Raw genomic sequence first — 24,235 nt, 5'->3', positions numbered from 1 at the left:
CTATGCAACATTGGTAAGTTATAGGCCTCAGTTTCTCTGTCTGTAATTTAGGAATAATAATGCCTACATCATCAGGGTCTTGTTAAGATTAAAAGAAATGATACACACAAAATTCTTTGAAAACTGCCTGCCACAAAGTTATTACTGTAAAATGTCAGCTGTCTCCAGACACCTATACTTGGGTGTAGTGAAAATATTACACCAACAAATTTTAAAAGTTTTTTATATGTGTATGCATATAGGGAATTAATAGGTTTAAGTTGAATTTCCAATGTTAAGTACAGAACATGAGGCTAAAAAAATTAGACATGATACCATATAACAAGCTTTTAGAGTAGATAGAGTATATGAAACTTCATCAACACTACCTATGTCTTTTGGAGAACAGCTCTGAAAACTGACAGTGAGAAATGGATCAGTTTTTATGATGGAATTATGTTTCTAAATTCAATTGCATTTCAAGCAGCAAAATAAATGTGCTGTTCTTTGTTGCAGGTTGACAAAATGGCATTGACTCTACTTCCATTTCTTATGTTATCCCCAATCCTTAATTTCTTAAAAGAGAATAACAAAGAGAGAAGATTGTAAAAGTAAAGACCTCCTTTTTCTTTGATCTTTGTTGTAAAAAAAATTTTTTTGGCATCGATCTTTTAAAAGTGTTTATATTTCCTTTCTTCCTAATTCAGAAAGCTAAAGGTGGGCTTGTGTTCTGTATACAAAGAATATTCACTTTTTGTATTTAACTAAAGCTTATATAAATCTATTTGGATCACTAATATATCATAATTACATTGAAAATCTGTTAAAATATGGATTTTCCTTGAATGTTCAAGTGCCTCTGGTTTACAAATAAAGCCAAAACATTTAACCTGAATACTTTTGGACTAGGACAGAACATGACATATTTACTTTCCTCCTGAAAACAAACAAAATGAAAACTATCCTTCATCATATCCCTAAAGAAAGAAAATAAATACAGACAAAAAATAGAGTGACAAATGCTTACAACACAAAAATCATAATCCATGCTGGTTCTTCCCCATAAAGGGAAATGTATATATGTTCTTTTCTCCTTTATCCATTAATTACTAAAACCATTTACACAGCACTTTTCATATACTTTCACAAATTCCTTATTTCTGAAAAAATCTCCATTTATCTGTCCCTGACTATAGAACACTTGACATTGTCTTTATGCCTAACTTCATAAACTATAACCATGTTTTCCAAATAATATGACTCTTTGACATTTGACTTCTGTCTTCTTTGAAGTTTTCTTTGATTTACACATTTTATTTTTCTGCCATCCATTCTGAAACTACTCTTAAGAAGGCCAGACTTATCTTATAAATGGATTCTAATCATAGTCTTTCAGTAATCTTCCTGTTTTTAATGTCTCCTGTTTGCTTATCCTACTTACAGTCCCAAATACATTCCTAAATCTCTCCTTTCTCACCTCTCTGTTCAAAAGCTTATTCCTTCTCCATGCTTCCTCAAACTATAGTCATCCAACAATTCATTTGATAGCAATTCTCACCCACCTCTCTATTGTTTGGGTCAAACATTGTGTAGTCATACTTAATTTTTGCTTTTTCTCAAGTTCACTTGCACATCAATCACTGAGATGATCCATTATGCTCTATGTCAATTGTATTGAGACTCCCAACTATTCTCTCTCCTCTACTGCTACTTCCCTATGGATTAAGCAATAGCTTATACTTTATTTATCTATAGCTTCATAGATTGCTCCAAATTACTTCAAAACTATTTTTGTGATTTAAAGCAATATTTTACCCTTCTCCATTGTTCTCTGGGTTGAGTGGGCTCAGCAGAGTGATTCTCACTTGAGGTCTTTCAAGCATTCACAGCCTGATAACACATGAAGACTGGATGTCCAAGATGGTTTATTCACTTGCCAGGCCGTTGATCCTGGCTATTGACTAGAGCTCATCTGCGTCTGTCAACTGGATGATCTACATATGGATTTCCCATGTAGTTTGTGTTTCTCACAGCATGGAGACTAAGTTCTAAGCTGGAGCTTCTCGACAGTGAGATTTAAGAAAATTATTTCAAAGCCGTGGGACTTATGAAGACCTTCTATTACTCCCATATCATTTAATTACTCAGACAAGTTATTAAGTCCGCCCCAGATTCAAGAGAAGGGGGATGAGTGAGCCCCCAGCTCTTAAAGTTGAGAAGCAGCAAGTGCATAAATCAGGGAGGGAAGGAATTAATCTAGATTACCTTGGGGACTCCTGATCATAGCTTCTTACTTGTCTTTGTTTCCATCTTTGCCCCACTTCACTTAATGGTTGCTGACTCATCAAGAGTAGTTCTAAATGTTTGTCAGAACATATTAGTTCTCTGCTCAAAACCCTGTGATGGTTCCCAATATAAGTCAGAGTAAAAGCCAAAGTCCTTACAATGACCAACAAAACCCTACACATTGGCTCTCTGTTACCTCTTTAAACTTAGATTCTACAACCATTCTATTGTTAATTTTCTTTAGTCACACTGGTTTCCTTATAGTTTTTCTTAAACACTCCAGGCATTTTCCTGACTTAGGGCATTTGCACTGGCTATTCCCACTGCCTAAAATATTCTTCACTCACATAGCTACATGGTTACATCCCTCATGTGTTTCCAATCTTTGTTTAAACCTCAGTTTCTCAGTGAGGTCAAAGTGAATATCTAATTTAGAATTACAGCTCCATCCCAGTTTAGAGCTCCTCAGTAAGGTAAGCGTCTTCACTAACTTCTGTTTTGATAAGGATCTTGATTTGTTAAACAGTTTGGTGCACTCTTACTTCTATACAATCTATAGGAAATGAGTTTTGGAGAACATTTTTCTTATTTGGAAGTATATATACCTGGTATGTATCCTCAAGTATCTATACATGTCTTAGACGTGCTGCATCGCAATTACCACACTTGAAGAGGCCTGGGTCTTCTAGAACAAGTATTTTAGTCAAGTACTTTCTTTTCTACCTTAGTCAAGTACTTTCTTTTCTCCATTCATTTTCTCTTTCTTTTCCTGGTATAAGAAATGTCTTTGACCATTTTCATCAATTTACCCATTTTCAAATATCAGCTTCTAACCCTGCTTTAACTCTTCCATATATATCCATGCTCCAAACTCTTATTGTAAATATAGTTAGTTTCAGGAGAATATCTTTTAATTCAATGGTTTTCAAAGCATGGTCCCTGGTGGTTCTGAAGCTCTTTCAAGAGGTCTTTTGGATCAAAACACTTCAAAATAAAACTAAAATCTTATTTGTCTGTTTCACCCTCTTGCTCTGCAATAAGGCAGCATTAAACCCATACCTATTGATGAATTAGGTTCTGCAATACAGCTCAGAATATCATATCCTGTGGCTTTAAATGGGGTAGAAAAAAGAGAAAAAAACACACATCCATGTTTTCCAAATAGAATGAGCAGAAGAAGAAAAAGTGTAATTGTAAAACTGGGTTAAAAAAGGGTAATTTCAAAGTCAGATAAAAATGTAAATTGATACAGCCACTATGGAGAACAGTATGGAAGTTCCTTAAAAAACTAAAAATAGAACCACCATATGACCCAGCAATCCCACTACTGGGCATGTACACTGAGAAAAACCATAATTCAAAAAGAATCATGTACCACAATGTTCATTGCAGCTTTATTTGCAATAGCCAGGACATGGAAGCAACGTAAGTGTCCATCAACAGATGAGTGGATAAAGAAGATGTGGCACATATATACAATGGAATATTACTCAGCCATAAAAAGAAATGAAATTGAGTTATTTGTAGTGAGGTGGATGGACCTAGAGTCTGTCATACAGAGTGAAGTACATTAGAAAGAGAAAAACAAATACTGTATGCTAACACATATATATGGAATCTTAAAAAAAAAATGGTCATGAAGAACCTAGGGGCAAGACAGGAATAAAGACACAGACCTACTAGAGAATGGACTTGAGGATATGGGGAGGGGGAAGGGTAAGCTGTGACAAAGTAAGAGAGTGGCATGGACATATATACACTACCAAATGTAAGATAGATAGCTATTGGGAGGCAGCCGCATAGCACAGGGAGATCAGCTTGGTGCTTTGTGACCAGCTAGAGGGGTGGGAGGGAGGGAGACGCAAGAGGGAAGAGACATGGGGACATATGTATATGTAAAACTGATTCACTTTGTTATAAAGCAGAAACTAACACACCATTGTAAAGCAATAATACTCCAATAAGGATGTTTTTTAAAAAATTCAGATAAAAAAAGATCTAGTGTAAAACTTTGAGAAATAGATTACCAAAATGTTTGTTTCAGTCAGAGGAGTTCCTGTCCTAATTATTAACACCTAATCGTGATACTTCAGTCTTTGACTATGTTTCCTGATTGCCCCATTGTCAATGATACATGGGGTGTTAGAATGAGAACAAAGTTAAGACAAGGTGTCAACTACCACATCTGGAATGGATTGAACCTGCCTTCTACCCCTACTGTTAACACCCTCTTTACACCTTTCTTTTGATACTACCTAGGCCAGGAAGGGGTAAATTGGTGGACAGGTAAGACTGTACAGCTGGAAGTACTTGTCTACTGTATTTATAACCTTCTTGATGGGAAGAATTATTCTATACTGTGGATAGAATTGATTTCTGCTTCTGTGGACAGTTTCATCTACTTAATTGTCAGCCCACTCTCCTTTGCTGCATGTATCCCCAAATAATTCAATGGGACAACTGAATCAAATAAAATACATTGAGTCCCTGTTTTATAGATAAAATGAGAGATCTTATATCAGAAAATATATTGAGAGATTAAACAAACACAGGGAGTATATTTTGAACAGCTTTCCAGAAAGATAATGGGATTATACTGAGTCACATTTTCTTTTAAAGTTCTCCTTATACATCACCTGTTCATACTTGCAAGGCAGCTTGAGTGGTGTAAGAGGGAGACTGTAATCTAAAAAGAAAAAAACCTCTACTCATACCAAGGATGTACGTAAGATTCCAGCTGTCCTGGTCCAGAGCTGTAAAAAATGTAACATTAAGGGACTATGGAGAGAGCCTTGTTTCTATGGGTACTGAGAGCCAGCAGATATAAGTTGTCCAAGTCATGACATTTACCAGGCAAAAGTGCCCCTTCATTTCTGTAGGTGTCATTATCTTTGAGTGTAAAGTAAGAAGGATTCTAAGCTCCTATGCAGATCTGAAAATCCTATAACTTTAAGTAAATATGTAATTTTAAGCCCATGGATATGGTGGAAATGCCAGCTACAGGCACTTGTCCTCTGAAGCACATCAGTCTGTGATGATGTGTCTGTTTTGAGCTAAGCTGTCACTCTGATTTCTGTCTCCCAGTCCCTGTCCCTGAAGCCACTCAAAGGACAGACCCACTCAACTGTGCAACATAAACCAAAGAGAAGTGACAGTCATGCAGAGGTCTCAGCCACCAACACGTGTCTTGCAGGGCGTTGCCATAAGCATTCAACCCTTGGAGCCACAAGGGCAATAAACTAAGTCAAAGGAGGCAAATGCATCTACTTAAAAATATGGCTGGCTGACACTTCATAGTGTATCTTGAAAGAAAAAAAGAAATTCAGTGATCTAAAATGATGGCAAAATGGTTACCTAAAAGATTATATATTCTTTGGATACTTTTGGTTTCACTGTAGGACACTAATATTTCCAAATAAGAGGAATATAATTGGTATTTACTTCCTTTGTCATTCAGCGGATTCATATTAATCAAATAAATTCATCAGAATGCATTTTGATATAACCTGACTCCATAGAAACTTTATTGCAGCTTAGCCTTCCTTTAAATGTTTGCATGCAATATGTGACTGATATTTTTAATCAAAACCACATTCATTTGTGTACCCTAAATCCCCTACAGCCCTCATTAAAAATGAAAAGTCTTCTGTCTTATAACTCCTGAGGTCATTGAATTTCCCAAACTCACCCTTACCCCTTCCTGAATTTTATTTTACTACTTGGTCAACAGGAACTGTTTGCTGCATTTGGAGATTTTAGGTCTTATTTGTCCAGTGTAAAAGTTGGCACTGAATCCTAAACTAGATTTGCCACATGGGCTTTATGGGGAGATTCTAGGTGAAATGAAATATTTTGCAAAGATAATAATACTCTCATAGTCTCCATGTTGTAAATTGTCTAGTGTAGTGACAATCTTTAATAGCATTTTCTCCTTTTATTTTTTTAGCAGTGAGCAATAAATTTTTTCTCCTACGCCCAACACACACATAAGTTGACCATTATTTTCTGATGAGAGGGATTTGTTTTGCTTAGACACATAAAGCCTTTTAAAAATAAATATATATATATATATACACACACACACAAGGCATATGAAAAGGCATATCTCTATGTGATGGTATAAATTGGCTGACTGCTTTAATCGTCTGTATTTTCCAATTTTCTCTTATTATACATTATTTACAAAGTTTCTCTAGAGAAGATTCTTCAGATGTTGTACACATTTATACACATCTATTGCTGAAAATTTCTCCAAATAACAATGGACGATGCTAGGATATTTTTGATTGTTGGCATAGATCTTCACAAGAAGCTGAGAGGGGATGGAAGCATTTGGGATTCAGAGGTAAAAGAATTGGCATCTAAAAGCAACACAGAGGATGTTTTCTTAGATGCCCATGATTAGGAACATTTTCTCCCTTCCTTTACCTTCCAAATCATAGCAGGTTAATGACATTGCCTCCATAGGGAAGCATGAGCCTGCCATCTCAACAGTTGGAAGAATTAACTTGACTTCCAAGGGAAGCTGCACAGTAGTACCAAGCACTAAAGAGCCTGGAGCCCAGGAATGAGAAACAATTAGACATCACTTTATTAATGCTTAATGATGCAGAGCAGGCATACAGCAGAGCTGATTTGTGTTCTGTCTTGGCCAATGATTCTCACATAATGCCAGTGTGCTATTATAAATGTCTCTGTTCTGTTGGCTATGGATCAAAGAAGCCAGGAGATGAAATTATCCGGGGAACCTTAGTATGACGTATTGGAGAAATACCAGAAAATGAGCAGTGTGGATACCACTGTCGATCTCAGTGCAGGTTGGGGAAATGTTATATACTTTTTATATTTGGTTTCCTAAGCCTAATTCTTAATAGGCATGGTTAAATCCCACTGAGAATTTCTGTTCCTAATAATGCATTAAGCATCTCAGTTGGAAGTTTCCATAAAACATTTTCCCCTCCTTTTTTCCCTATCATACTGCAGTGAAAAAGGATTAAGAATATACTGGACAGGTGCAAGTTGCAGCTGTTGAGGGTAAACTCTGTTCTACTATATTAATTCATATCCCACCAGGGGAATTGGAGAATAGTTTAGTTCCCATAAAAAGAAAAAAAAAAGTTGTCTTCATCAAGGAAGAAAGAAATTTCTTATCCAGAGTAAAACACTGTTTGTGGCCAGAGGGGTCTTTATAAATACAATTTCCTAACCCAGTCAAACAATCATAGAAATAAAAACTCCTTGGTTTTGGTTAAAAATTATTTATTTAAAGTTGTATATATGTGTGTGTGTGTGTGTGTATGGGTGTATGTGTACACATATACAGTATGCTGTACATATATGGTATAATGACACATACACAGAAAACCTCAAGAAGCTACATTTTAATAAAATGTTTAGTGATCAAGGCCAAATAAGCAGAATCACATAGTCAGAGCCTTTTATTGTGCTTAATTCCTGGGTCAAAAAAATCAATGACAAAATATACATTTATATTACATATTCATTTCAAAAGTAGATCATATATCAAGGCATCCTTGCCATAAAAATATGGTTCCATCTTCTTTATTTCCTGTAGTCTCATGTATAACTGTGTATGTTTATTGCTTGTGTTCACAGCCATGACCTCCAATGTATAAGCTTTGAACTATCAAATGAAGGTTCACATATGCTCAGTCTGGTAGGAAAGAAAGAAAGAGAAAGAGGGAGGGACGGAGGAGAGAGAGGAAGGAAGGAAGGAAGGGAGGAAGGAAGGAAGGAAGGAAGGAAAGGAAAGGAAATAAAGGGGAAAAGAGAAGAGGAAGAGGAGAAGGGAGGGGGAGGGGAAACAGAAAAGGAGAGGTCTTGCAGCACATTCTCCTTCCCAGACTCTATGCCTCCAGGGTGATTTTTAACTTCTAGGAGCCTCAGTTACTTCAGAATGGATAATAGTTCCTGACCTGCTTGTCTTCCAGAATAGTTATAAGAATCCAACAAAATCATGATCAAAGATCTACTGTAATCTATAAAGATGTATATAATCATATTATGCCCTTTGTAACCCATATCACCCTGTGCTGTGATATTTTCATAAAGTCTTCTTGGCTTTCCTATCATGTTTCAGAAGAATCCATTGCCTCTCCAAGAATTGTGTAACTTTTACATTTTTATGGTCACTTTCAGCTCTGTTTTCCTCACAACTATACTAAGCTCTCTAACCTACGGGAGCCATTTTATCTTGTGACTATTCTCTTCTCTCACCTGACTCAGATTTTAGTTGAAATCCCTTGAGTTCATGAAACAGCAGTCACACAGGGCAGGTTTGCTACAGAAGTTGACATTCAGTGTCTGTACATCCTTTGACCTTCTCTGTCAGGGACAGTTCTCACACTTCATATTTCTTTCTCCATCTCCACTAAGTCATCTTCCATTCCCCCTCTCTTTCCCTTTTCTCTTTTCTCATCTTTCAACAACTCCCAAGTTCATGTTTATTTTTAAAGAGCCATATATCTGCCACTGATTTCTTATCTCATCTAAATAAGGACGTGTGAGAAGATGAAGGACATCTCAATTTTAGCACCCAACATAGCAAATAGAAAAAAGACCATGCGTTCTAGAAAGAAATGGTGACAGTCCATTTTGGATAGGAAAACTGATTTAAAGAACTGTTTTGTATAATGTTTTATTTTATTTTCATATTTTATATTCCCAAGTCTAAACATCACAAGTATGTGGTGCATATGTCCTCATTTCCTCTTTACTAAGCCCATGGCAGATGTTCCTAAACAAACATGACCTCCTGTCTAGAATTCCGAAATGACATTAGAATTCTTGTGAATAGAGAGCTTCTGACCAACTCTGGTACTCTATAGATTGTACCTCTTTTCCATCCATACCTTAGAACATCTGTACCAAGGCAGGAATGAGAAGTACTGCATTAATTCTTCCAATAAGTATATACTTATATGTTGGGTACTTTGATAACTGCTCAGAATACACAGGTAATGTTTTCGCAAAGATGATAGTCTAGTGGAGGAAACACCAATGCCAATAAATAAGTGGCAGGAAATTTAACAGATGATATGACTGAAGTATGGTTGAGGCCTTGTAAAGGCACATAAGAAGGGGTGATCAGTGTACAACTGAGATTAGCAAAAAACTCACAATGGAAGAAGTACTTTATATCTGCCTTGAGAGTAAATGGAAGTTTAAAAGATGAATAAGTTAAGAGACTAGGAAAGGCATTCTGGGAAAGAGAAATAATATGAAAAATGTACACACACACACATACACAAACACACACACATATATGTATATTACCTCTACATATATAAACAAATGCAATGATAGTGATTTTAAAAATAGGTATTTTACAAATAAAACTCGAACAGCATTTTTGCTATTCAATATTTTAATTAAATTATATGGTAGGTATGCTCACACCATATTCTTCTCAATGATAGTGATTTTTTTATATTGTGTACCAATGCATCTTTAACGTCAAAAAGAGTAATTGGCACAGAGAGGGTGCTTAATAAATATCTGATTAATTTAATTGAGAGATAAATGAAGAACTGTCCTCTTTCTTTGTAGGCTCTATTTACTTAGTTCTTATACCACTCCAATGGGAAACTATTTGGGGTGCTATGTATATCCTCCCAGAACTTTTAGGTAGCCAAATGCAAAATATAATGCTTTTTGATCTGTTTGATTTTTTGCCAGCTTTATTAAGGTATAATTGGCATATAGTAAATGACAAGTGTTTAACATGCATAATTTCATAACTTATAGACACACCCATCAAACCATCTTCAAATCAAGGGAGAGAAAATATTTATCACCTTCAAAAGCTTCCTTGCAGCCCTCTGTTATTTCTCTTTCCCCCAATCCCTGCCACCCCTACCTCTATCCCCAGGCAACCACTGATCTACTTTCACTATAGATTAGTTTGTATTTTCCAGAGTTTTATATAAATGAACATACAACATATATTCTTTTTTTTTCTGGCTTCTTCCATTCAGCATAATTGTTTGAGATTCATCCATGGTGGTACATGTTCCTTTCTTTTAACTGCTGAGTAGTGTTCTGTAGTACTGTAGACCCATTTGTGAGTTTTAAGCAATTGGATGAAATTGTCATTTTACATGCATTGAATTCAAAATGAGCTAAATCTAATCCTATTGCTAGGCTAGTTTTCTACTACTCTCTGCTCTTCTTTGTAGGAATACTATATTATTTTTTTCCTATGAACTGACTATTTTGGTTAAAGGCCTTTAATCTTTCCGTATGCTAATCACTAGCTTAGAAAAACATCCCCTTGACTGTTCATGTAGTGAATGCCTATTTATCATTAGGAGCTCTGCATTTGAACATCTCTAAAATACACTCTATCTGATGGGAGTGTTCAACTTCTGTTCTTTGTTATTTCAGAAACTTGTGAAGATGCTGGAATTACCCAAGTTATCCAGTTCTGTGGGTATGCCACTTAGGAATTTCTGTGCATTTCTTTCTTACAGAGCTGCAGCAATGCTAAGGTTTTATAGCGCTCCAGAGATTTTGGCAAGAAAGAGAACTACTGAATTTTAATTTTAAGATATATTTTAAATATCTATTTTAAAATATTTCTTTCAGTATTTTGTGTTTACGCTTATGGAGTAGTATTTCTTTCCCTTGCCAAAATATTTTAAAAAGTTATCACTGAATTTATATTTGTCATAAAATGGGTTGCATTTGAGAATTAGAGAACTTCACTACATCAGGATCGAGTACTGCTTATAAGACCATTCCTTTTAACTTTAGGACTTCGGATGTAGTGCCTTGAATGTCATCTACAGCAGATATGATTCAAAACTGTGCACTCGGGCTTCCCTGATGGCACAGTGGTTGAGAGTCTGCCTGCTGATGCAGGGGACACGGGTTCGTGCCCCGGTCCGGGAAGATCCCACATGCCGTGGAGCAGCTGGGCCCGTGAGCCATGGCTGCTGATCCTGCGTGTCTGGAGCCTGTGGTCCGCAACGGGAGAGACCACAACAGTGAGAGGCCCACATACCGCAAAAACAAAAACAAACAAACAAAAAAAAAACCAAAAAAAAAAACTGTGCACTTAGTATTTGCAGAGACTTTGCTGTTTTAAATATTTTTGAGTGTAAACCCCACGTGATAATTTTATGAGCATTGATTTTGTAGACAAACGGACTTAGGTTCTAATTTCCAGCTCCAAGATTTACCAGTCGTGTGTCACCACATATCTGACATGTATGTATATATGCAAGTATGTACATGTGTATGTATGTACCATATGTATGTGTGTGTCCAAGGGTTAGCTCAGTACCTGCTATATATTAAGTACTCCATACTTGATAACTATTATTAAGTGTATCCGGGTTTTGGCCTCGCATCCTCCTTCTGTCAAGCATACTTATATATGTAAGCAGAGGGTTTAGACCAATTGACACTCTGGAGAGCTTCCCCAGTGCTGTGTCTTTCTGCTCCTCTCCTAGCTCTAACTCTACCTATTCTCTTGGACCATTCAGCACCACGGGGAACTCAGACAAATATATCTAACGCATGCAATGACAGCAGAGTCTCCACAGAAACCACCAGGAGACGAAGCTGGAAATGTCTTCCTTCCCCCTGGCATCTTTTCCCTTCCTTCTCCCCAAGCCAAAACACCAGCTGTACAAAGTATAGACAGAATTACATACTGAAAGTTCGGACTATGGTATTCAAAAAACCCGAAACCAAAACAAAAAATAGTGAAGGATTTTGTGTACAGTGGAGATGGAATTCAGGAAAACTTCCAGCTTAGGCATAGATTCTTCCACGATGATTTTTTGTTCACTGGTTCTCAAATAGACTGGTTCCATTATTACAGATGTCATAACAAGAGATTTGTAGTCCAAATCCAGTCTGAAAAATAAAGAGCTTGAACAAAAATTGAATTACTGATAACTATTCCTTTTAAGATTAGAAGAGCTGACATAAAAATCTGAAATTCTAGTCTATGTTTAGATATCAGGAGACCTGGCACTCATGAGCTTTATTGTTGCTTGACAACAATCAACTATAGCTGAGTAGGGACTGCTGTGTTTTAATTAGCTACATTCCTCATCAGTGCCTATGGTTTTATATCAGGTATGTTTCATTTGTTTACATCATCATTTATCTGCTTGCTCCTCTCAATAGAAGGTGACAGTGAATAGTCCAGACTAAAACCTGTTTTTGGAAAGGAAATGTTTCTTAATTAGTAAGGTAACTCAGCTTTCTTCAGATTCAGTGCTCCCATTATCCATTCTTTTTTATATTTTTATTTAATATTGGAGTATGGTTGATTAACAATGTGTTACATTGTTACAGTGTACAGTAAAGCGATTCAACTTTACGTATACATGTACCTATTGTTTTTCAAATTCTTTTCCCATTTAGATTATAACAATGTTGAGCAGAGTTCCTGCTATATTATCCATTCTTAAGAGCAGTATTTCCCATGGGGCAGCACATAACTGCATCAAAAGTACCTGGAATGCTTATTAAAATGCTATTTCCTTGGCTCCTAACTGGGCCTACTAAATCAAAATAACTGGGATTAAGGCCCAGGAATATGAATGTTTAATAAATTCCTAAGATAATTGTACATAAATTTAAAGACTGATATCATCCCCAAAACTTTAGAAAATTGATTCTTCTGGGCTGACATTAGGCATGAGCAGTCTGTTATGTTGGAAAGACTCTGGAATTAACATATTTCTGGGCTCTCTGGTGTAAGAGCATTTCAAGGTCTTTTAGATAAATTATTATAAATCATTTTATTTGCATCATGATTACCATGATCAATTTCATCATCATCTTTGTCATAACATGTACTCTGAGTTGGCACACTCAGTACTTTAGAAGACTTCCCTATACAACCTGAGCACCAAGGACATAGGTGAGAAAAACCCCAGGGATCAAATGACAGAGTATATATTTTAGTTTAGAAATATTTTAGTACAGTGGTTCTCAACCAGGGGCAATGTTGTCCTTCAGAAAACATTTGGCAATGTCTGGAGATATTTTTGATTGTCTTATATTATGTAAGTGATGTTAGTGGCATTTGGTGAGTAGAGAGGCCAGGGATACTGTTGAATATCCTACAGGGATGCTGTTAAACATCCTAACACACAGAGGAAAGCTTCCCAAAGCAAAGAATTATCAAGCCTCGAAATGTCAAAATTGTTGCGCTTGAGACATCCTGCTTTAGAATTTTCTCTCAGATTGAAATGCACTAAATGCCAAGAGTATTTACTTTGGATCATAGTTCCACTTCAGCTCATAATTCCACTTCTAAGTGACGGCAGCAGAAATTTATCCTGGCTCCTGGGGCACCGGAGCACGGGAACTTAAGGGGGGTTTAGGTTTGGAAAATACCTACAGTGGTACTTAATTACATAGAGTGTATAATCCAAACTGTTTGGACTTGTGGTTCAAAATCATTAGCACACATCAGAACTGCCTAGAGGATCATTAAAACCCAGATTTCTGAGCCTCATCCCCAGAGGTTCCAATTGAGTAGGTCTGCAGTGTTGCCAGTAATTTGCATTTCTTACATGCTCTCTGGAAGTGCTGATGCTTCTGGTCCAGGGACCACCCTTTGAGTACCACTGTGTGTCACTCTCTATCTGTCTGGTCCCATTCTGTCTTTGGAACCTTATTAACTGTCTCCAGTCAAGCATTTGCAGCAAAATGAGGTGGAAATCCTCTTACATATGCCGTTTATTTATTTGCTCATTTTTACATAGGTACTTTAATTCTGTTTTTATGTTTCTCAGAATGGCCTTTATTGTCATGTTTCACAGCATCTCCTTTTATGAAAATAGTGCCAGGAAAAAAACAAAGCACAAATCAATAAGCAGCTAACAAAACAATCCTTTTCCTTCCCCTTTAGCAGACTTAGTAATTATTGATATAATAACTGACAGTATTTTTCTCTTCATTTGGTTAGAGGCAAATTTACATCCAACCTCCTAAACAAAAATTAACTGAATACTGTGAATTACAATTTGCTAATGTTATGCCTTTCTTCCTTCTTTTTTCTTTTTCACTCATTATTTTCCCCTAACTCCTGTTTTCTGCTCCTTGCTATTTTTAAATTTTGTTTTATAACATGTTTATAAGAATTTTATATCTTTTGAAAAACAGGGCAAGGTATAAATTATGAATAATACAGCCTTTAGGGTGTCTCAAGATGCTACCACATGCAAGAATTTCCCTGCTTTCACGATCTTAAAATAATATTGTAATGATGCTCTCTTCTGAATGCTCATAGAATGTTATTTATACCCCTTGTATGTCATGTTTTTTAATGTTTTAATGTGTTATATTATTCAGTATTTGATAACTTAGTAGAAAATATGTAACATAAACATAAGTCAAGGTATAGCAATAGGACAGAAGCCCCTGAACTCACCTTCTAACTTAGGTAATCTAGGTACAAACACTTCTGGGATCAACCTTGACATGTGACTTTGTCCTGTAAGCAGGTGCTTCTCTAGGACTGATTTTAACTTTATAGTTGAATAGAACTGTCAGATCACAGTGTATGTGTATGATCAATTTTGTAACATACTCTGGATTGTTTTCCAAAATGGTTGTGCCACTTTCCACGTCTCACAGCACCAGATGAGAGTTTATTCTTTCTTTAAGGCTTTAGCAATACATTGGTAAGGTCATATTTCTTAAATTTTGCCAATTCATTCAGGAGTAAAATATTGATAGTATTTCATTATGGTCTTGAGTTGTCTTTCTGTGATTGAAATTGGAAATTAATTTATCTTTATTTTATTTTTATTTTTTGCCTATCTCATTTCTTTCTTTTAAAGAGATTATAAAACAGTTTATTATTTTTTGTGATAACTTAAGTACAACAAATACAACATTTGTTTCACAAGACATTAAATGATGTCACCAACACACTCTCTTTTGCTCTGGTCCAGGCTACTGATTTCAGAGAAAATAAGCAACACTTATTGCACAATCATTTTATTGCAGGGGAATGATTTTAAAAATGGCAGAATTAGAAGGGCAAGCATTCCTTTAAACCCTGGTTTCCCAATCTCAGTTGGCCCTCTCCTACATTCTCTTAAGATTATAAGCACCAGATACAACTCTAATTGTCATGGACGTAAAATGAAAATAATTTTATTTCCAAGGCCAATTTATGTTAAAATTATCTTCTAATTAAGAAAGATCTGCCAAACCCATTTGTTTTGTAAGAGATCTTGGGCCTCACAACCATGTTTCTACTACAGGAGCCTGTTTAACCTGTTTCTAAATCTGATTGTATCTGAATGACCCAAGATTTATAATCAGACTATCTCTTCCTGATATTTGGGAGTGGGCTTGAGGGACACTGAAGAGTCTGGACTAGTTGCATGAACAGAGGACACAGAAGCTCAAGAGAGACAGGGCAGCAAAGTAAGACATGCATTCAGAAGGAGGGCAAACCATTCTGCAAAGACAAGGGGAAGATTAAAGTAGACACACAGAGAAAAGCTGAGAGGAAGACAGGGAACAGTTGCCTGGGCTCATAATGGTTTTCCTTGGGTTGAAAATAATCACGGTTGGACTTCCCTGGTGGCGCAGTGGTTGAGAGTCCGCCTGCTGATGCAGGGGACACGGGTTCGTGCCCTGGTCCGGGAGGATCCCACATGCCGCGGAGCGGCTGGACCCGTGAGCCATGGCCACTGAGCCTGTGCGTCCGGAGCGTGTGCTCCGCAACTGGAGAGGCCACAACAATGAGAGGCCCAAGTACAGGAAAAAAAAAAAAAAAAGAAAATAATCACTATTAGTAATGATACTTTTTGAGAATTTACTATATGCTGGCAACTGTTCTGACCATTTTACCCATGGTATACTGAGTCTTTCAACGCTTACAGCAGTAAGATGACTAAATACTCTTAGCAACCATAGAAATGGGAGAGTTTATCTACCTATGGTCTCAGAGCTTGCAATGAGAAGAGCAACAATCTGAACTTAGGCCCAATGACTCCAGAGCCTAAGTTTGCTCTCTCTTTCCCTCTCTCTTTTAACTTTTATTTTAACTCTGTTTCTTTTTTCCCAACAAGTTTTATTTTGAAAAGTCCTTCTTGGTCCCTAATATTTTTTTTCTTTTTACATCTTTATTGGGGTATAATTGCTTTACAATGGTGTGTTAGTTTCTGTTTTATAAAAAAGTGAATCCGCCATACATCTACATATATCCCCATATCCCCTCCCTATTGAGCCTCCCTCCCACCCTCCCTATTCCACCCCTCTAGGTGGACACAAAGCACTGAACTGATCTCCCTGTGCTATGTGGCTACTTCCCACTAGCTATCTATTTTACATTAGGTAGTGTATATATGTCCATGACACTCTCTCACTTCGTCCCAGCTTCCCCTCCCTCTCCCATGTCCTCAGTCCCTCCTCTACATCTACATCTTTATTCCTGTCCTGCTCCTAGGTTCATTAGAACCTTTTTTTTTTTTTAGATTCTATATATGTATGTGTTAGCATACAGTATTTGTTTTTCTCTTTCTGACTTACTTCACTCTGTTTGAAACTCTCTAGGTCAATCCACCTCACTACAAATAACTCAATTTCTTTTTATGGCTGAGTAATATTCTAATGCATATGTGTGCCACATCTTTATTCATTCATCTGTCGATGAACACTTAGGTTGCTTCCAAGTCTGGCTATTGTAAATAGTACTGCAATGAACATTGTGGTACATGACTCTTTTAGAATTATGGTTTTATCAGGGTATATGCCCAGTAGTGGGATTGCTGGTTCATATGGTAGTTCTATTTTTAGTTTTTTTAAGAAACCTCTATAATGTTCTCCATAGTGGCTGTATCAACTTACATTTCCACCAACAGTGCAAGAGGGTTCCCTTTCCTCGACACCCTCCCCAGAATTTATTACTTGTAGATCTTTTGATGATGGCCATTCTGACCAGTGTGAGGTGATACCTCATTGTGGTTTTGATTTGTATTTCTCCAATAATTAGTGATATTGAGCATCCTTTCATGTGTTTGTTGGCAATCTGTATATATTCCTCGGAGAAATGTCTACTTAGGTCGTCTGTCCATTTTTGGATGGGTTGTTTGCTTTTTTGATATTGAGCTGAATGAGTTGTATATTTTGGAGATTAATCCTTTGTCAATTGGTTCATTGGCAAATATTTTCTCCCATTCTGAGGGTTCTCTTTTCATTTTGTTTATGTTCTCCTTTGTGTGCAAAAGCTTTTAAGTTTCATTAGGTCCCATTTCTTTATTTTTGTTTTTATTTCCATTTCTCTAGGAGGTGGGTCAAAAATGATCTGGCTGTGATTTATATCAGAGAGTTCTGCCTATGTTTTGCTCTAACAATTTTATAGTGTCTGGCCTTGCATTTAGGTCTTTAATCCATTTTGAGTTTATTTTTGTGTATGGTGTAAGGAAGTGTTCTTATTTCATTCTTTTACATGTAGCTGTACAGTTTTCCCAACACGGCTTACTGAAGAGACTGTCTTTACTCCATTGTATATTCTTGCCTCCTTTATCAAAGATAAGGTGACCATATGTGCATAGGTTTATCTCTGGGCTTACTATCCTGTTCCATTGATCTATCTTTCTGTTTTTGTGCCAGCACCATACCTTCTTGATTACTGTAGCTTTGCAGGATAGTCTGAAGTCAGGGAACCTGATTCCTCCAGCTCCATTTTTCTTTCTCAATATTGCTTTGGTTATTTGGGGTATTTTGTGTTTCCACACAAATTGTAAAAATTTTTGTTCTAGTTCTGTGAAAAAAGCCAGTGGTAGTTTGATAGGAATCGCACTTAATCTGTAGATTGCTTTGGGTAGTATAGTCATTTTCACAAAGTTGATTCTTCCAATCCAAGAACATGGTATATCTCTCCATCTGTTTGTATCATCTTTAATTTCTTTCATCAGTGTCTTATAGTTTTCTGCATACAGGTCTTTTGTCTCCTTAGGTAGATTTATTCCTAGCTGTTTTATTCTTTTTGTTGCAAGGGTAAATGGGAGTGTTTCCTGAATCTCTCTTTCATATTTTTCATCATTAGTGTATAGGAATGCAAGAGATTTCTGTGCATTAATTTTGTATTCTGCTACTTTACCAAATTCATTGATTAGATCTGGTAGTTTCCTGGTAACATCTCTAGGATTCTCTATGTATAGTATCATGTCATCTGCAAACAGTGACAGTTTTACTTCTTCTTTTCTGATTTAGATTCCTTTTATTTCTTTTTCTTCTCTGATTGCCATGGCTAAAACTTCCAAAATTATGTTGAATAATAGTGGTGAGAGTGGGCCTTGTTCCTGATCTTAGAGGAAATGGTTTCAGTTTTTCACCACTGGCAATGTTGTTGGCTGCGGGTTTATCATATATGGCCTTTACTAGGTTGAGGTAGTTTCCCTCTATGCCTACTTTCTGGAGGGTTTTCACCATAAATGGGTGTTGAATTTTGTTGAAAGGTTTTCTGCACCTATTGAGATGATCATATGGTTTTTATCCTTCAAATTGTTACTCTGATATATGACATTGATTGATTTGCGTATATTGAAGAATCCTTGCATTCCTGGGATAAATCCCACTTGGTCATGGTGTATGATCCTTTTAATGTGCTGTTGGATTGTGTCTGCTAGTATTTTGTTGAGGATTTTTGCATCTATGTTCATCAGCGAAATTGGTCTGCAGCTTTCTTTTTTTGTGACATCTTTGTCTGCTTTTAGTATAGGAGTGATGGTGACCTCATAGGATGAGTTTGGGAGTGTTCCTCCCTCTGTTATATTTTGGAAGAGTTTGAGAAGGATAGGTGTCAGCTCTTCTCTAAGTGTTTGATAGAATTCACCTGTGAAACCATCTGGTCCTGGGCTTTTGTTTGTTGGAAGATTTTTAGTCACAGTTTCAATTTCAGTGCTTGTGATTGGTCTGTTTATATTTTCTATTTCTTCCTGGTTCAGTCTTGGAAGGTTGTGCTTTTTTAAGAACTTGTCCATTTCTTCCAGGTTGTCCATTTTACTGGCATAGAGTTGCTTGTAGTAGTCTCTCATAATCCTTTGCACTTCTGCTGTGTCAGCTGTTACTTCTCTTTTTTTATTTCTAATTCTGTTGATTTGAGTCTTCTCCCTCTTTTATCCTGATGACTCTGGCTAATTGTTTACCAATTTTGTTTATCTTCTCAAACAACCAGCTTTTAGTTGTTTTTTTTTTTTTTTTATTTTTTTTTTTTTTTTTTTTTTTTTTTTTTTTTGCCTATAATTGATATCTAGTCTCACAGCATTGTGGGCAGAAAAAATATTTGATACGATATCTATTTTCTTATATTTACCAAGGCTTGATTTGTGACACATGATATTGATCTATCCTGGAGAATGTTCCATGTGCACTTGAGATGAAAGTATATTCTGTTGTTTTGGGGTCGGTGGATTGTCCTATAAATATCAATGAAGTCTATCTGCTCTAATGTGTCATTTAAAGTTTGTGTTTCCTTATTTACTTGCATTTTGAATAATCTGTCCATTGGTGTAAGTGTGGTGTTAAAGTCCCTTACTATGATTGTGTTACTGTTGATTTCCCCTTTTACGGCTGTTATGGCTGTTAAAATTTGCCTTATGTATTGAGTTGCTCCTATGTTAGTTGCATAAATATTTACAATTGTTATAGCTTCTTCTTGGATTGATCCCTTTATCTTTTTGTAGTGTCCCTCTTTGTCTCTTGTAATAGTCTTTATTTTAAAGTCTATTTTGTCTGATATGAGAATTGCTACTCCAGCTCTCTTTTGATTTCCATTTGCATGGACTATCTTTTTCCATTCCCTCACTTTCAGTCTGTATGTGTCCCTAGGTCTGCAGTGGGTCTCTTATAAACAGCATATATATGGGTCTTGTTTTTCTGTCCATTCTGCCAGTCTGTGTCTTTTGGTTGGAGAATTTAATCCATTTACCTTTAAGATAATTATCGATATGTAAGTTTCTATTACCATTTTCTTAATTGTTTTGGGTTTGTTATTGTAGGTCTTTTCCTTCTCTTCTGTTTCCTGCCTAGAGAAGTTCCTTTAGCATTTGTTGTAAAGTTGCTTTGGTGGTGCTGAATGCTCTTAGCTTTTGCTTGCCTGTAAAAGTTTTAATTTCTCCATCAAATCTGAATGAGATCCTTGCTGTGAAGAGTAATCCTGGTTGTAGATTTTTCTCCTTCATTGCTTTAAATATGTCCTGCCACTCTCTTCTGGCTTGCAGAGTTTCTGCTGCAAGTTCAGCTGTTAACCTTATGGGGATTCCCTTGTGTGTTATTTGTTGTTCTTCCCTGTTGCTTTTAATATATTTTCTTTGTATTTAATTTTTGATAGTTTTTGGTTGGAGAATTTAATCCATTTACCTTTAAGATAATTATCGATATGTAAGTTTCTATTACCATTTTCTTAATTGTTTTGGGTTTGTTATTGTAGGTCTTTTCCTTCTCTTCTGTTTCCTGCCTAGAGAAGTTCCTTTAGCATTTGTTGTAAAGTTGCTTTGGTGGTGCTGAATGCTCTTAGCTTTTGCTTGCCTGTAAAAGTTTTAATTTCTCCATCAAATCTGAATGAGATCCTTGCTGTGAAGAGTAATCTTGGTTGTAGATTTTTCTCCTTCATTGCTTTAAATATGTCCTGCCACTCTCTTCTGGCTTGCAGAGTTTCTGCTGCAAGTTCAGCTGTTAACCTTATGGGGATTCCCTTGTGTGTTATTTGTTGTTCTTCCCTGTTGCTTTTAATATATTTTCTTTGTATTTAATTTTTGATAGTTTGATTAATATGTGTCTTGGCATGTTTCTCCTTTGATTTAATCTGGATGGGACTCTCCATGCTCCTGGACTTGCTTGACTATTTCCTTTCCCATGTTAAGGGAGTTTTCGTCTATAATCTCTTCAAATATTTTCTCAGTCCCTTCCTTTTTCTCTTCTTCTTCTGGGAACCCTATAATTCGAATATTGGTGCATTTAATATTGTCCCATAGGTCTCTGAGACTGTCCTCAATTGTTTTCATCTTTTTTCTTTATTCTTCTCTGTGGCAGTTATTTCCAGTTTTCTCTCTTCTGGGTCACATATCTGTTCTTCTGCTATTGATTCCTTCTAGAGAATTTTAAATTTCATTTATTGTGTTGTTCATCATTGTTTGTTTGCTTTAGCTCTTCTAGGTCATTGTTAAATGTTTCTTATATTTTCTCCATTCTATTTCCAAGATTTAGATCATCTTTACTATCATTACTCTGAATTCCTTTTCAGGTAGACTGCCTATTTCCTCTTCATTTGTTTGGTCTGGTGGGTTTTTACTTTGCTCCTTCATCTGCTGCATATTTCTCTCTCTTCTCATTTTGTTTAACTTAGTGTGTTTGGCATCTCCTTTTCACAGGCTGCAGGTTCGTAGTTCCTCTTATTTCTGGTTTCTGCCCCCAGTGGGTGAGTTTGGTTCAGTGAGTTGTTAAAGCTTCCTGGTGCGGGGGACTGGTGCCTGTGTTGTAGTGGATGGGGTTGGACATTGTCCTTCTGGTGGGAGGGTGCATCCAGTGGTTTGTTTGAGGGAGTCTGTGAACTTAGTATGACTTTAGGCTGCCCGTCTTCTAATGAGTGAGGTTGTGTTCCTCTCTTGCTAGTTGTTTGGCGTGGGGCATCCAGCACTGGTGTTTGGTGGCCTTTGGGTGGAGTTGGTTCTTAGTGTTGAGACGGAGATCTCTGGGAGAGCTCCCACCAATTAATATTACATAGGGCTGGGAGGTTTCTGGTGGTCCAGCATCTTGGACTCAGCTCTCCCACCTCAGAGGCTCAGGCCCGACACCCCATCAGAGCACCTAAACCCTACCAGCCACATAGCTAAGAAGAAAAGGAAGAAAAAATAATGAACAGACAGAACCCCAAGACAAATGGTAAAAGCAACACGAAGCAGACAAAATCACAAAAAGAAAAATATACACACACAGTCACAAAAAGAGGAAAAAAAGAAAGGAAGAAAGCAACGAAACCAATATACAAACTACAAATGAAAACAATCACTAAAAACTAAACTAATATAAACATGAATCTAAAACCAAATCAAACACAGAAGGCAAACCCCAAGTCTACAGTTACTCCCAAAGTCCACTGCCTCAATTTTGGGAACACCGTTGTATTCAGGTATTCCACACATGCAAGGTGTATCAAGCAAATTGTGGGATTTAGTCCACTGCTCCTGAGGCTGCACAGAGAAATTTCCCTTTCTCTTCTTTGTTCACATGGCTCCTGGAGTTCAGCTTTGGTTTTGCCCCTACCTCTGCCTGTAGGTAACCCTCAGGCATCTGTTACCCACCCAGACAGGAGTGGGTTAAAGCAGCGCTGATTAGGGCTCTCTTGCTCACTCAGCCCAGGGAGAAGGAAGGGTAAGGTAGTCATAATTGTGATGCGGGGACAGTCTGCGGTGGCAGATGTCAGCGTGTAGTTGCAACAGCCTGAGCTATGCCCTATGTTCTCCCACAGAATTTGGCCTTAGATCATGAGACCCTGGCAGTGGCATGCTGCACAGGTTCTTGGTAGGGTGTGGGTAGTGACCTGCGTTTGCACACAAGACTCTTGGTGGCAGCGGTGGCAGTAGTAGCTCTCCTTTGCCCACCTCTGGGGTCCAAGATGATAGCTGCAGCTCACGCCCATCTCTGGAGCTCACTTAGGCAGTGCTCTGCTATTTGTGAGCACATGGAGCAGGAAGCCCCTCTCCTTGCGCACTTGAAATGATGGTCTCTTGCCTCTCAGCAGGTTCAGACATTTTCCCGGACTCCCTCCCGTCTAGCTATGGTGCACTAGCCCCCTTCAGGCTCTCTTTATGCAGCCAACCCCAGTCCCCTCCCTGGAGTCTGACCTCTGAAACCTGAGCCTCAGTTCCCAGCCCCCACCCGCCCCGGCGGGTGAGCAGACAAGTGTCTCAGGCTGGTGAGTGCTGGTCAGTGCTGATCCTCTGTGCGGGACTCTCTTCACTTTGCCCTCTGCACCCCTATTGCTGCACTCCCCTCTGTGGCTCTGAAGTTCCCTACTTGGCTGACTCCAAATCTGATAAATTTTTCTGGCTTTCTGCTGGTTGTGTTCAATTTTCTGCTTATGGCATACTTTGATCCCGACTTTTATGCTTCAGTATCAGGTCACAAGCATGTACCTGATTGGGTTTGGATTGTAGTGGGCATCCTCAACTTCGTAGCCTGCATTCTTGGTGGTGTGGATGGAAAGCAAGCCTGTAGAATCAATTCCAGCACCCCATTAAGGGAGCTTTTTGACCATGGCCTGGATAGTTGGTCATGTGTTTACTTTGTTGTAACTGTGTATTCCATTTTTCGATGAGGATCATCTGGTGTCAGTGTTTTTGTTCTTTATCTCCTGCTCTGGGTAATTTTATTTTCTTTCATCCTGTCCCACTGTGAAAAGTATAACACAGGGATTCTTTTCCTGCCATGGGGAAATGACATTAGCCAGGTGACTGTTTCTTTTGTCTACATAGTGACTGCGATTGTGGGAGTTGAGGCCTGGTATGAACCTTTCCTGTTTAATTTATTTTATAGAGACCTATTCACTGCAATAATCATTGGTTGTGCATTATGCATGACTCTTACAATGAGTTTATTAAACTTTTTCAGAAGCTATAAAAATAACACCTTGAAACACAACTCAGTCTATGAAGCTGATGCTAGCGACCCAAGCCTAGCTGATAAAAAAGGACCATGTTGGTTTTGTTTTTAAAAGGAATATATATGTAATCTAAGTTGGCCAAATGAAGTTAAATTTTATGATTTTCTTAGCACTATTAAGGTATAAAACTCTCCTTGTAAATTTGAAGGTAATTTGAAAGGAGTTGCTGGAGTTCAGCATGAGAAATGTGAAAACTCTAACCAACCTACTAGAAAGTATAACTGAGAAAAGTAGAGAGAAGAAGGAAGGAAGGAAGGAAAGAAGGAAGGAAGGAAGGAAGGAAGGAAGGGAGGGAGG

At 37.4% G+C, this 24,235-nt stretch overlaps 1 pseudogene; it reads left to right on the top strand.

Moving 5' to 3' along the window:
- Positions 1-6,526: 6,526 nt before the first annotated feature.
- The window catches only part of LOC112397550 (ethanolaminephosphotransferase 1 pseudogene), an 18,142-nt pseudogene continuing 433 nt past the window's right edge, over positions 6,527-24,235 (top strand).

This window comes from Neophocaena asiaeorientalis, unplaced genomic scaffold (genome assembly GCF_003031525.2).
Source record: "Neophocaena asiaeorientalis asiaeorientalis breed wild unplaced genomic scaffold, Neophocaena_asiaeorientalis_V1.1 scaffold218, whole genome shotgun sequence".
Lineage (NCBI taxonomy): Eukaryota > Metazoa > Chordata > Mammalia > Artiodactyla > Phocoenidae > Neophocaena > Neophocaena asiaeorientalis.
This window is presented reverse-complemented; position numbering and strand designations above follow the sequence as displayed.